Here is a 10,000-nt window from a genome sequence, read left to right on the forward strand (position 1 = left end):
ATAAGTAGCCTATGGTTGTCAACTTATTTCGTACGGCCATACCAGCCTGGCAACGCCCGATCTCGTCTGATCTCGGAAGCTAAGCAGGGTCGGGCCTGGTTAGTACTTGGATGGGAGACCGCCTGGGAATACCAGGTGCTGTATGCTCTTTTGCTCATTCACTTAGAAACTGAAATCTTGCAATATGCACAAGTAGTCCTTCATGAAAGGGGCTGGAAGCTGTTTTCATTTTGACACGAGAGAGAGAGAGAGAGAGAGAGACCACCTTGCATTGTCAATTGCTAAATCTGTATATGGATAAGTAGCCTATGGTTGTCAACTTATTTTGTACGGCCATACCAGCCTGGCAACGCCCGATCTCGTCTGATCTCGGAAGCTAAGCAGGGTCGGGCCTGGTTAGTACTTGGATGGGAGACCGCCTGGGAATACCAGGTGCTGTATGCTCTTTTGCTCATTCACTTAGAAACTGAAATCTTGCAATATGCACAAGTAGTCCTTCATGAAAGGGGCTGGAAGCTGTTTTCATTTTGACACGAGAGAGAGAGAGAGAGAGAGAGAGAGAGAGAGACTACCTTGCATTGTCAATTGCTAAATCTGTATATGGATAAGTAGCCTATGGTTGTCAACTTATTTCGTACGGCCATACCAGCCTGGCAACGCCCGATCTCGTCTGATCTCGGAAGCTAAGCAGGGTCGGGCCTGGTTAGTAATTGGATGGGAGACCGCCTGGGAATACCAGGTGCTGTATGCTCTTTTGCTCATTCACTTAGAAACTGACATCTTGCAATATGCACAAGTAGTCCTTCATGAAAGGGGCTGGAAGCTGTTTTCATTTTGACACGAGAGAGAGAGAGAGAGAGAGAGAGAGAGAGAGAGAGAGACTACCTTGCATTGTCAATTGCTAAATCTGTATATGGATAAGTAGCCTATGGTTGTCAACTTATTTCGTACGGCCATACTAGCCTGGCAACGCCCGATCTCGTCTGATCTCGGAAGCTAAGCAGGGTCGGGCCAGGGTCGGGCCTGGTTAGTACTTGGATGGGAGACCGCCTGGGAATACCAGGTGCTGTATGCTCTTTTGCTCATTCACTTAGAAACTGAAATCTTGCAATATGCACAAGTAGTCCTTCATGAAAGGGGCTGGAAGCTGTTTTCATTTTGACACGAGAGAGAGAGAGACCACCTTGCATTGTCAATTGCTAAATCTGTATATGGATAAGTAGCCTATGGTTGTCAACTTATTTCGTACGGCCATACCAGCCTGGCAACGCCCGATCTCGTCTGATCTCGGAAGCTAAGCAGGGTCGGGCCTGGTTAGTACTTGGATGGGAGACCGCCTGGGAATACCAGGTGCTGTATGCTCTTTTGCTCATTCACTTAGAAACTGACATCTTGCAATATGCACAAGTAGTCCTTCATGAAAGGGGCTGGAAGCTGTTTTCATTTTGACACGAGAGAGAGAGAGAGAGACTACCTTGCATTGTCAATTGCTAAATCTGTATATGGATAAGTAGCCTATGGTTGTCAACTTATTTCGTACGGCCATACCAGCCTGGCAACGCCCGATCTCGTCTGATCTCGGAAGCTAAGCAGGGTCGGGCCTGGTTAGTACTTGGATGGGAGACCGCCTGGGAATACCAGGTGCTGTATGCTCTTTTGCTCATTCACTTAGAAACTGACATCTTGCAATATGCACAAGTAGTCCTTCATGAAAGGGGCTGGAAGCTGTTTTCATTTTGACACGAGAGAGAGAGAGAGAGAGAGACTACCTTGCATTGTCAATTGCTAAATCTGTATATGGATAAGTAGCCTATGGTTGTCAACGTATTTTGTACGGCCATACCAGCCTGGCAACGCCCGATCTCGTCTGATCTCGGAAGCTAAGCAGGGTCGGGCCTGGTTAGTACTTGGATGGGAGACCGCCTGGGAATACCAGGTGCTGTATGCTCTTTTGCTCATTCACTTAGAAACTGAAATCTTGCAATATGCACAAGTAGTCCTTCATGAAAGGGGCTGGAAGCTGTTTTCATTTTGACACGAGAGAGAGAGAGAGAGACCACCTTGCATTGTCAATTGCTAAATCTGTATATGGATAAGTAGCCTATGGTTGTCAACTTATTTCGTACGGCCATACCAGCCTGGCAACGCCCGATCTCGTCTGATCTCGGAAGCTAAGCAGGGTCGGGCCTGGTTAGTACTTGGATGGGAGACCGCCTGGGAATACCAGGTGCTGTATGCTCTTTTGCTCATTCACTTAGAAACTGACATCTTGCAATATGCACAAGTAGTCCTTCATGAAAGGGGCTGGAAGCTGTTTTCATTTTGACACGAGAGAGAGAGAGAGAGAGAGAGAGAGAGAGACTACCTTGCATTGTCAATTGCTAAATCTGTATATGGATAAGTAGCCTATGGTTGTCAACTTATTTCGTACGGCCATACCAGCCTGGCAACGCCCGATCTCGTCTGATCTCGGAAGCTAAGCAGGGTCGGGCCTGGTTAGTACTTGGATGGGAGACCGCCTGGGAATACCAGGTGCTGTATGCTCTTTTGCTCATTCACTTAGAAACTGACATCTTGCAATATGCACAAGTAGTCCTTCATGAAAGGGGCTGGAAGCTGTTTTCATTTTGACACGAGAGAGAGAGAGAGAGAGAGAGAGAGAGACTACCTTGCATTGTCAATTGCTAAATCTGTATATGGATAAGTAGCCTATGGTTGTCAACTTATTTCGTACGGCCATACCAGCCTGGCAACGCCCGATCTCGTCTGATCTCGGAAGCTAAGCAGGGTCGGGCCTGGTTAGTACTTGGATGGGAGACCGCCTGGGAATACCAGGTGCTGTATGCTCTTTTGCTCATTCACTTAGAAACTGAAATCTTGCAATATGCACAAGTAGTCCTTCATGAAAGGGGCTGGAAGCTGTTTTCATTTTGACACGAGAGAGAGAGAGAGAGACCACCTTGCATTGTCAATTGCTAAATCTGTATATGGATAAGTAGCCTATGGTTGTCAACTTATTTTGTACGGCCATACCAGCCTGGCAACGCCCGATCTCGTCTGATCTCGGAAGCTAAGCAGGGTCGGGCCTGGTTAGTACTTGGATGGGAGACCGCCTGGGAATACCAGGTGCTGTATGCTCTTTTGCTCATTCACTTAGAAACTGAAATCTTGCAATATGCACAAGTAGTCCTTCATGAAAGGGGCTGGAAGCTGTTTTCATTTTGACACGAGAGAGAGAGAGAGAGACCACCTTGCATTGTCAATTGCTAAATCTGTATATGGATAAGTAGCCTATGGTTGTCAACTTATTTCGTACGGCCATACCAGCCTGGCAACGCCCGATCTCGTCTGATCTCGGAAGCTAAGCAGGGTCGGGCCTGGTTAGTACTTGGATGGGAGACCGCCTGGGAATACCAGGTGCTGTATGCTCTTTTGCTCATTCACTTAGAAACTGACATCTTGCAATATGCACAAGTAGTCCTTCATGAAAGGGGCTGGAAGCTGTTTTCATTTTGACACGAGAGAGAGAGAGAGAGACCACCTTGCATTGTCAATTGCTAAATCTGTATATGGATAAGTAGCCTATGGTTGTCAACTTATTTCGTACGGCCATACCAGCCTGGCAACGCCCGATCTCGTCTGATCTCGGAAGCTAAGCAGGGTCGGGCCTGGTTAGTACTTGGATGGGAGACCGCCTGGGAATACCAGGTGCTGTATGCTCTTTTGCTCATTCACTTAGAAACTGACATCTTGCAATATGCACAAGTAGTCCTTCATGAAAGGGGCTGGAAGCTGTTTTCATTTTGACACGAGAGAGAGAGAGAGAGAGAGAGAGAGAGAGACTACCTTGCATTGTCAATTGCTAAATCTGTATATGGATAAGTAGCCTATGGTTGTCAACTTATTTCGTACGGCCATACCAGCCTGGCAACGCCCGATCTCGTCTGATCTCGGAAGCTAAGCAGGGTCGGGCCTGGTTAGTACTTGGATGGGAGACCGCCTGGGAATACCAGGTGCTGTATGCTCTTTTGCTCATTCACTTAGAAACTGACATCTTGCAATATGCACAAGTAGTCCTTCATGAAAGGGGCTGGAAGCTGTTTTCATTTTGACACGAGAGAGAGAGAGAGAGAGAGAGAGAGAGACTACCTTGCATTGTCAATTGCTAAATCTGTATATGGATAAGTAGCCTATGGTTGTCAACTTATTTCGTACGGCCATACCAGCCTGGCAACGCCCGATCTCGTCTGATCTCGGAAGCTAAGCAGGGTCGGGCCTGGTTAGTACTTGGATGGGAGACCGCCTGGGAATACCAGGTGCTGTATGCTCTTTTGCTCATTCACTTAGAAACTGAAATCTTGCAATATGCACAAGTAGTCCTTCATGAAAGGGGCTGGAAGCTGTTTTCATTTTGACACGAGAGAGAGAGAGAGAGACCACCTTGCATTGTCAATTGCTAAATCTGTATATGGATAAGTAGCCTATGGTTGTCAACTTATTTTGTACGGCCATACCAGCCTGGCAACGCCCGATCTCGTCTGATCTCGGAAGCTAAGCAGGGTCGGGCCTGGTTAGTACTTGGATGGGAGACCGCCTGGGAATACCAGGTGCTGTATGCTCTTTTGCTCATTCACTTAGAAACTGAAATCTTGCAATATGCACAAGTAGTCCTTCATGAAAGGGGCTGGAAGCTGTTTTCATTTTGACACGAGAGAGAGAGAGAGAGACCACCTTGCATTGTCAATTGCTAAATCTGTATATGGATAAGTAGCCTATGGTTGTCAACTTATTTCGTACGGCCATACCAGCCTGGCAACGCCCGATCTCGTCTGATCTCGGAAGCTAAGCAGGGTCGGGCCTGGTTAGTACTTGGATGGGAGACCGCCTGGGAATACCAGGTGCTGTATGCTCTTTTGCTCATTCACTTAGAAACTGAAATCTTGCAATATGCACAAGTAGTCCTTCATGAAAGGGGCTGGAAGCTGTTTTCATTTTGACACGAGAGAGAGAGAGAGAGAGAGAGAGAGAGAGAGAGAGAGAGAGACTACCTTGCATTGTCAATTGCTAAATCTGTATATGGATAAGTAGCCTATGGTTGTCAACTTATTTCGTACGGCCATACCAGCCTGGCAACGCCCGATCTCGTCTGATCTCGGAAGCTAAGCAGGGTCGGGCCTGGTTAGTAATTGGATGGGAGACCGCCTGGGAATACCAGGTGCTGTATGCTCTTTTGCTCATTCACTTAGAAACTGACATCTTGCAATATGCACAAGTAGTCCTTCATGAAAGGGGCTGGAAGCTGTTTTCATTTTGACACGAGAGAGAGAGAGAGAGAGAGAGAGAGAGACTACTTTGCATTGTCAATTGCTAAATCTGTATATGGATAAGTAGCCTATGGTTGTCAACTTATTTTGTACGGCCATACCAGCCTGGCAACGCCCGATCTCGTCTGATCTCGGAAGCTAAGCAGGGTCGGGCCAGGGTCGGGCCTGGTTAGTACTTGGATGGGAGACCGCCTGGGAATACCAGGTGCTGTATGCTCTTTTGCTCATTCACTTAGAAACTGAAATCTTGCAATATGCACAAGTAGTCCTTCATGAAAGGGGCTGGAAGCTGTTTTCATTTTGACACGAGAGAGAGAGAGACCACCTTGCATTGTCAATTGCTAAATCTGTATATGGATAAGTAGCCTATGGTTGTCAACTTATTTCGTACGGCCATACCAGCCTGGCAACGCCCGATCTCGTCTGATCTCGGAAGCTAAGCAGGGTCGGGCCTGGTTAGTACTTGGATGGGAGACCGCCTGGGAATACCAGGTGCTGTATGCTCTTTTGCTCATTCACTTAGAAACTGACATCTTGCAATATGCACAAGTAGTCCTTCATGAAAGGGGCTGGAAGCTGTTTTCATTTTGACACGAGAGAGAGAGAGAGAGACTACCTTGCATTGTCAATTGCTAAATCTGTATATGGATAAGTAGCCTATGGTTGTCAACTTATTTCGTACGGCCATACCAGCCTGGCAACGCCCGATCTCGTCTGATCTCGGAAGCTAAGCAGGGTCGGGCCTGGTTAGTACTTGGATGGGAGACCGCCTGGGAATACCAGGTGCTGTATGCTCTTTTGCTCATTCACTTAGAAACTGACATCTTGCAATATGCACAAGTAGTCCTTCATGAAAGGGGCTGGAAGCTGTTTTCATTTTGACACGAGAGAGAGAGAGAGAGAGAGAGAGACCACCTTGCATTGTCAATTGCTAAATCTGTATATGGATAAGTAGCCTATGGTTGTCAACTTATTTCGTACGGCCATACCAGCCTGGCAACGCCCGATCTCGTCTGATCTCGGAAGCTAAGCAGGCTAGGGCCTGGTTAGTACTTGGATGGGAGACCGCCTGGGAATACCAGGTGCTGTATGCTCTTTTGCTCATTCACTTAGAAACTGAAATCTTGCAATATGCACAAGTAGTCCTTCATGAAAGGGGCTGGAAGCTGTTTTCATTTTGACACGAGAGAGAGAGAGAGAGAGAGAGACTACCTTGCATTGTCAATTGCTAAATCTGTATATGGATAAGAAGCCTATGGTTGTCAACTTATTTGGTACGGCCATACCAGCCTGGCAACGCCCGATCTCGTCTGATCTCGGAAGCTAAGCAGGGTCGGGCCTGGTTAGTACTTGGATGGGAGACCGCCTGGGAATACCAGGTGCTGTATGCTCTTTTGCTCATTCACTTAGAAACTGACATCTTGCAATATGCACAAGTAGTCCTTCATGAAAGGGGCTGGAAGCTGTTTTCATTTTGACACGAGAGAGAGAGAGAGAGAGAGAGACTACCTTGCATTGTCAATTGCTAAATCTGTATATGGATAAGTAGCCTATGGTTGTCAACTTATTTCGTACGGCCATACCAGCCTGGCAACGCCCGATCTCGTCTGATCTCGGAAGCTAAGCAGGGTCGGGCCTGGTTAGTACTTGGATGGGAGACCGCCTGGGAATACCAGGTGCTGTATGCTCTTTTGCTCATTCACTTAGAAACTGACATCTTGCAATATGCACAAGTAGTCCTTCATGAAAGGGGCTGGAAGCTGTTTTCATTTTGACACGAGAGAGAGAGAGAGAGAGAGAGACTACCTTGCATTGTCAATTGCTAAATCTGTATATGGATAAGTAGCCTATGGTTGTCAACTTATTTGGTACGGCCATACCAGCCTGGCAACGCCCGATCTCGTCTGATCTCGGAAGCTAAGCAGGGTCGGGCCTGGTTAGTACTTGGATGGGAGACCGCCTGGGAATACCAGGTGCTGTATGCTCTTTTGCTCATTCACTTAGAAACTGACATCTTGCAATATGCACAAGTAGTCCTTCATGAAAGGGGCTGGAAGCTGTTTTCATTTTGACACGAGAGAGAGAGAGAGAGAGAGAGAGAGAGACTACCTTGCATTGTCAATTGCTAAATCTGTATATGGATAAGTAGCCTATGGTTGTCAACTTATTTCGTACGGCCATACCAGCCTGGCAACGCCCGATCTCGTCTGATCTCGGAAGCTAAGCAGGGTCGGGCCTGGTTAGTAATTGGATGGGAGACCGCCTGGGAATACCAGGTGCTGTATGCTCTTTTGCTCATTCACTTAGAAACTGACATCTTGCAATATGCACAAGTAGTCCTTCATGAAAGGGGCTGGAAGCTGTTTTCATTTTGACACGAGAGAGAGAGAGAGAGAGAGAGAGAGAGAGAGAGAGACTACCTTGCATTGTCAATTGCTAAATCTGTATATGGATAAGTAGCCTATGGTTGTCAACTTATTTCGTACGGCCATACCAGCCTGGCAACGCCCGATCTCGTCTGATCTCGGAAGCTAAGCAGGGTCGGGCCTGGTGAGTACTTGGATGGGAGACCGCCTGGGAATACCAGGTGCTGTATGCTCTTTTGCTCATTCACTTAGAAACTGAAATCTTGCAATATGCACAAGTAGTCCTTCATGAAAGGGGCTGGAAGCTGTTTTCATTTTGACACGAGAGAGAGAGAGACCACCTTGCATTGTCAATTGCTAAATCTGTATATGGATAAGTAGCCTATGGTTGTCAACTTATTTCGTACGGCCATACCAGCCTGGCAACGCCCGATCTCGTCTGATCTCGGAAGCTAAGCAGGGTCGGGCCTGGTTAGTACTTGGATGGGAGACCGCCTGGGAATACCAGGTGCTGTATGCTCTTTTGCTCATTCACTTAGAAACTGACATCTTGCAATATGCACAAGTAGTCCTTCATGAAAGGGGCTGGAAGCTGTTTTCATTTTGACACGAGAGAGAGAGAGAGAGACTACCTTGCATTGTCAATTGCTAAATCTGTATATGGATAAGTAGCCTATGGTTGTCAACTTATTTCGTACGGCCATACCAGCCTGGCAACGCCCGATCTCGTCTGATCTCGGAAGCTAAGCAGGGTCGGGCCTGGTTAGTACTTGGATGGGAGACCGCCTGGGAATACCAGGTGCTGTATGCTCTTTTGCTCATTCACTTAGAAACTGACATCTTGCAATATGCACAAGTAGTCCTTCATGAAAGGGGCTGGAAGCTGTTTTCATTTTGACACGAGAGAGAGAGAGAGAGAGAGAGAGAGAGACCATCTTGCATTGTCAATTGCTAAATCTGTATATGGATAAGTAGCCTATGGTTGTCAACTTATTTCGTACGGCCATACCAGCCTGGCAACGCCCGATCACGTCTGATCTCGGAAGCTAAGCAGGGTCGGGCCTGGTTAGTACTTGGATGGGAGACCGCCTGGGAATACCAGGTGCTGTATGCTCTTTTGTTCATTCACTTAGAAACTGAAATCTTGCAATATGCACAAGTAGTCCTTCATGAAAGGGGCTGGAAGCTGTTTTCATTTTGACACGAGAGAGAGAGAGACCACCTTGCATTGTCAATTGCTAAATCTGTATATGGATAAGTAGCCTATGGTTGTCAACTTATTTCGTACGGCCATACCAGCCTGGCAACGCCCGATCTCGTCTGATCTCGGAAGCTAAGCAGGGTCGGGCCTGGTTAGTACTTGGATGGGAGACCGCCTGGGAATACCAGGTGCTGTATGCTCTTTTGCTCATTCACTGAGAAACTGACATCTTGCAATATGCACAAGTAGTCCTTCATGAAAGGGGCTGGAAGCTGTTTTCATTTTGACACGAGAGAGAGAGAGAGAGAGAGACTACCTTGCATTGTCAATTGCTAAATCTGTATATGGATAAGTAGCCTATGGTTGTCAACTTATTTCGTACGGCCATACCAGCCTGGCAACGCCCGATCTCGTCTGATCTCGGAAGCTAAGCAGGGTCGGGCCTGGTTAGTACTTGGATGGGAGACCGCCTGGGAATACCAGGTGCTGTATGCTCTTTTGCTCATTCACTTAGAAACTGACATCTTGCAATATGCACAAGTAGTCCTTCATGAAAGGGGCTGGAAGCTGTTTTCATTTTGACACGAGAGAGAGAGAGAGAGAGAGAGAGAGAGAGACCACCTTGCATTGTCAATTGCTAAATCTGTATATGGATAAGTAGCCTATGGTTGTCAACTTATTTCGTACGGCCATACCAGCCTGGCAACGCCCGATCACGTCTGATCTCGGAAGCTAAGCAGGGTCGGGCCTGGTTAGTACTTGGATGGGAGACCGCCTGGGAATACCAGGTGCTGTATGCTCTTTTGCTCATTCACTTAGAAACTGACATCTTGCAATATGCACAAGTAGTCCTTCATGAAAGGGGCTGGAAGCTGTTTTCATTTTGACACGAGAGAGAGAGAGAGAGAGAGAGACTACTTTGCATTGTCAATTGCTAAATCTGTATATGGATAAGTAGCCTATGGTTGTCAACTTATTTCGTACGGCCATACCAGCCTGGCAACGCCCGATCTCGTCTGATCTCGGAAGCTAAGCAGGGTCGGGCCTGGTTAGTACTTGGATGGGAGACCGCCTGGGAATACCAGGTGCTGTATGCTCTTTTGCTCATT

The 10,000-nt window shown here is 47.2% G+C and overlaps 32 non-coding genes and 2 pseudogenes across 32 annotated transcripts; all 34 read left to right on the top strand.

Moving 5' to 3' along the window:
• Positions 1-28: 28 nt before the first annotated feature.
• LOC146256087 (5S ribosomal RNA) lies at positions 29-147 on the top strand. Its single transcript, XR_014730032.1, has one exon. It is a non-coding gene; the product is annotated as a 5S ribosomal RNA (ribosomal RNA).
• Positions 148-325: 178 nt separating this feature from the next.
• On the top strand, positions 326-444 carry LOC146256088 (5S ribosomal RNA). Its single transcript, XR_014730645.1, has one exon. It is a non-coding gene; the product is annotated as a 5S ribosomal RNA (ribosomal RNA).
• Positions 445-632: 188 nt separating this feature from the next.
• On the top strand, positions 633-751 carry LOC146256089 (5S ribosomal RNA). Its single transcript, XR_014730965.1, has one exon. It is a non-coding gene; the product is annotated as a 5S ribosomal RNA (ribosomal RNA).
• Positions 752-945: 194 nt separating this feature from the next.
• On the top strand, positions 946-1,075 carry LOC146256090 (5S ribosomal RNA; annotated as a pseudogene).
• A 168-nt stretch (positions 1,076-1,243) lies between these two features.
• Positions 1,244-1,362, top strand: LOC146256091 (5S ribosomal RNA). Its single transcript, XR_014730033.1, has one exon. It is a non-coding gene; the product is annotated as a 5S ribosomal RNA (ribosomal RNA).
• Positions 1,363-1,534: 172 nt separating this feature from the next.
• Positions 1,535-1,653, top strand: LOC146256092 (5S ribosomal RNA). The gene has a single exon (XR_014730034.1). It is a non-coding gene; the product is annotated as a 5S ribosomal RNA (ribosomal RNA).
• Positions 1,654-1,829: 176 nt separating this feature from the next.
• On the top strand, positions 1,830-1,948 carry LOC146256093 (5S ribosomal RNA). The gene has a single exon (XR_014730646.1). It is a non-coding gene; the product is annotated as a 5S ribosomal RNA (ribosomal RNA).
• A 172-nt stretch (positions 1,949-2,120) lies between these two features.
• On the top strand, positions 2,121-2,239 carry LOC146256094 (5S ribosomal RNA). Its single transcript, XR_014730035.1, has one exon. It is a non-coding gene; the product is annotated as a 5S ribosomal RNA (ribosomal RNA).
• A 186-nt stretch (positions 2,240-2,425) lies between these two features.
• On the top strand, positions 2,426-2,544 carry LOC146256095 (5S ribosomal RNA). The gene has a single exon (XR_014730036.1). It is a non-coding gene; the product is annotated as a 5S ribosomal RNA (ribosomal RNA).
• Positions 2,545-2,728: 184 nt separating this feature from the next.
• Positions 2,729-2,847, top strand: LOC146256096 (5S ribosomal RNA). The gene has a single exon (XR_014730037.1). It is a non-coding gene; the product is annotated as a 5S ribosomal RNA (ribosomal RNA).
• Positions 2,848-3,019: 172 nt separating this feature from the next.
• LOC146256097 (5S ribosomal RNA) lies at positions 3,020-3,138 on the top strand. Its single transcript, XR_014730647.1, has one exon. It is a non-coding gene; the product is annotated as a 5S ribosomal RNA (ribosomal RNA).
• A 172-nt stretch (positions 3,139-3,310) lies between these two features.
• Positions 3,311-3,429, top strand: LOC146256098 (5S ribosomal RNA). Its single transcript, XR_014730038.1, has one exon. It is a non-coding gene; the product is annotated as a 5S ribosomal RNA (ribosomal RNA).
• A 172-nt stretch (positions 3,430-3,601) lies between these two features.
• On the top strand, positions 3,602-3,720 carry LOC146256099 (5S ribosomal RNA). The gene has a single exon (XR_014730039.1). It is a non-coding gene; the product is annotated as a 5S ribosomal RNA (ribosomal RNA).
• Positions 3,721-3,906: 186 nt separating this feature from the next.
• On the top strand, positions 3,907-4,025 carry LOC146256100 (5S ribosomal RNA). Its single transcript, XR_014730041.1, has one exon. It is a non-coding gene; the product is annotated as a 5S ribosomal RNA (ribosomal RNA).
• Positions 4,026-4,209: 184 nt separating this feature from the next.
• Positions 4,210-4,328, top strand: LOC146256101 (5S ribosomal RNA). The gene has a single exon (XR_014730042.1). It is a non-coding gene; the product is annotated as a 5S ribosomal RNA (ribosomal RNA).
• Positions 4,329-4,500: 172 nt separating this feature from the next.
• Positions 4,501-4,619, top strand: LOC146256102 (5S ribosomal RNA). Its single transcript, XR_014730648.1, has one exon. It is a non-coding gene; the product is annotated as a 5S ribosomal RNA (ribosomal RNA).
• Positions 4,620-4,791: 172 nt separating this feature from the next.
• Positions 4,792-4,910, top strand: LOC146256103 (5S ribosomal RNA). Its single transcript, XR_014730043.1, has one exon. It is a non-coding gene; the product is annotated as a 5S ribosomal RNA (ribosomal RNA).
• A 198-nt stretch (positions 4,911-5,108) lies between these two features.
• LOC146256104 (5S ribosomal RNA) lies at positions 5,109-5,227 on the top strand. The gene has a single exon (XR_014730966.1). It is a non-coding gene; the product is annotated as a 5S ribosomal RNA (ribosomal RNA).
• A 184-nt stretch (positions 5,228-5,411) lies between these two features.
• LOC146256105 (5S ribosomal RNA) lies at positions 5,412-5,541 on the top strand (annotated as a pseudogene).
• A 168-nt stretch (positions 5,542-5,709) lies between these two features.
• On the top strand, positions 5,710-5,828 carry LOC146256106 (5S ribosomal RNA). Its single transcript, XR_014730044.1, has one exon. It is a non-coding gene; the product is annotated as a 5S ribosomal RNA (ribosomal RNA).
• A 172-nt stretch (positions 5,829-6,000) lies between these two features.
• On the top strand, positions 6,001-6,119 carry LOC146256107 (5S ribosomal RNA). The gene has a single exon (XR_014730045.1). It is a non-coding gene; the product is annotated as a 5S ribosomal RNA (ribosomal RNA).
• A 180-nt stretch (positions 6,120-6,299) lies between these two features.
• On the top strand, positions 6,300-6,418 carry LOC146256108 (5S ribosomal RNA). The gene has a single exon (XR_014730012.1). It is a non-coding gene; the product is annotated as a 5S ribosomal RNA (ribosomal RNA).
• A 178-nt stretch (positions 6,419-6,596) lies between these two features.
• Positions 6,597-6,715, top strand: LOC146256109 (5S ribosomal RNA). The gene has a single exon (XR_014730921.1). It is a non-coding gene; the product is annotated as a 5S ribosomal RNA (ribosomal RNA).
• A 178-nt stretch (positions 6,716-6,893) lies between these two features.
• LOC146256110 (5S ribosomal RNA) lies at positions 6,894-7,012 on the top strand. The gene has a single exon (XR_014730046.1). It is a non-coding gene; the product is annotated as a 5S ribosomal RNA (ribosomal RNA).
• Positions 7,013-7,190: 178 nt separating this feature from the next.
• LOC146256111 (5S ribosomal RNA) lies at positions 7,191-7,309 on the top strand. The gene has a single exon (XR_014730923.1). It is a non-coding gene; the product is annotated as a 5S ribosomal RNA (ribosomal RNA).
• Positions 7,310-7,493: 184 nt separating this feature from the next.
• Positions 7,494-7,612, top strand: LOC146256112 (5S ribosomal RNA). The gene has a single exon (XR_014730968.1). It is a non-coding gene; the product is annotated as a 5S ribosomal RNA (ribosomal RNA).
• A 192-nt stretch (positions 7,613-7,804) lies between these two features.
• On the top strand, positions 7,805-7,923 carry LOC146256113 (5S ribosomal RNA). The gene has a single exon (XR_014730670.1). It is a non-coding gene; the product is annotated as a 5S ribosomal RNA (ribosomal RNA).
• A 168-nt stretch (positions 7,924-8,091) lies between these two features.
• Positions 8,092-8,210, top strand: LOC146256114 (5S ribosomal RNA). Its single transcript, XR_014730047.1, has one exon. It is a non-coding gene; the product is annotated as a 5S ribosomal RNA (ribosomal RNA).
• Positions 8,211-8,382: 172 nt separating this feature from the next.
• LOC146256115 (5S ribosomal RNA) lies at positions 8,383-8,501 on the top strand. Its single transcript, XR_014730048.1, has one exon. It is a non-coding gene; the product is annotated as a 5S ribosomal RNA (ribosomal RNA).
• Positions 8,502-8,685: 184 nt separating this feature from the next.
• LOC146256116 (5S ribosomal RNA) lies at positions 8,686-8,804 on the top strand. The gene has a single exon (XR_014730477.1). It is a non-coding gene; the product is annotated as a 5S ribosomal RNA (ribosomal RNA).
• A 168-nt stretch (positions 8,805-8,972) lies between these two features.
• On the top strand, positions 8,973-9,091 carry LOC146256117 (5S ribosomal RNA). Its single transcript, XR_014730049.1, has one exon. It is a non-coding gene; the product is annotated as a 5S ribosomal RNA (ribosomal RNA).
• Positions 9,092-9,267: 176 nt separating this feature from the next.
• Positions 9,268-9,386, top strand: LOC146256118 (5S ribosomal RNA). The gene has a single exon (XR_014730050.1). It is a non-coding gene; the product is annotated as a 5S ribosomal RNA (ribosomal RNA).
• Positions 9,387-9,572: 186 nt separating this feature from the next.
• On the top strand, positions 9,573-9,691 carry LOC146256119 (5S ribosomal RNA). The gene has a single exon (XR_014730478.1). It is a non-coding gene; the product is annotated as a 5S ribosomal RNA (ribosomal RNA).
• A 178-nt stretch (positions 9,692-9,869) lies between these two features.
• Positions 9,870-9,988, top strand: LOC146256120 (5S ribosomal RNA). Its single transcript, XR_014730052.1, has one exon. It is a non-coding gene; the product is annotated as a 5S ribosomal RNA (ribosomal RNA).
• Positions 9,989-10,000: the final 12 nt, after the last annotated feature.

This window comes from Hypomesus nipponensis, chromosome 15, assembly GCF_054491055.1.
Source record: "Hypomesus nipponensis isolate SF chromosome 15, ASM5449105v1, whole genome shotgun sequence".
Classification (NCBI taxonomy): domain Eukaryota; kingdom Metazoa; phylum Chordata; class Actinopteri; order Osmeriformes; family Osmeridae; genus Hypomesus; species Hypomesus nipponensis.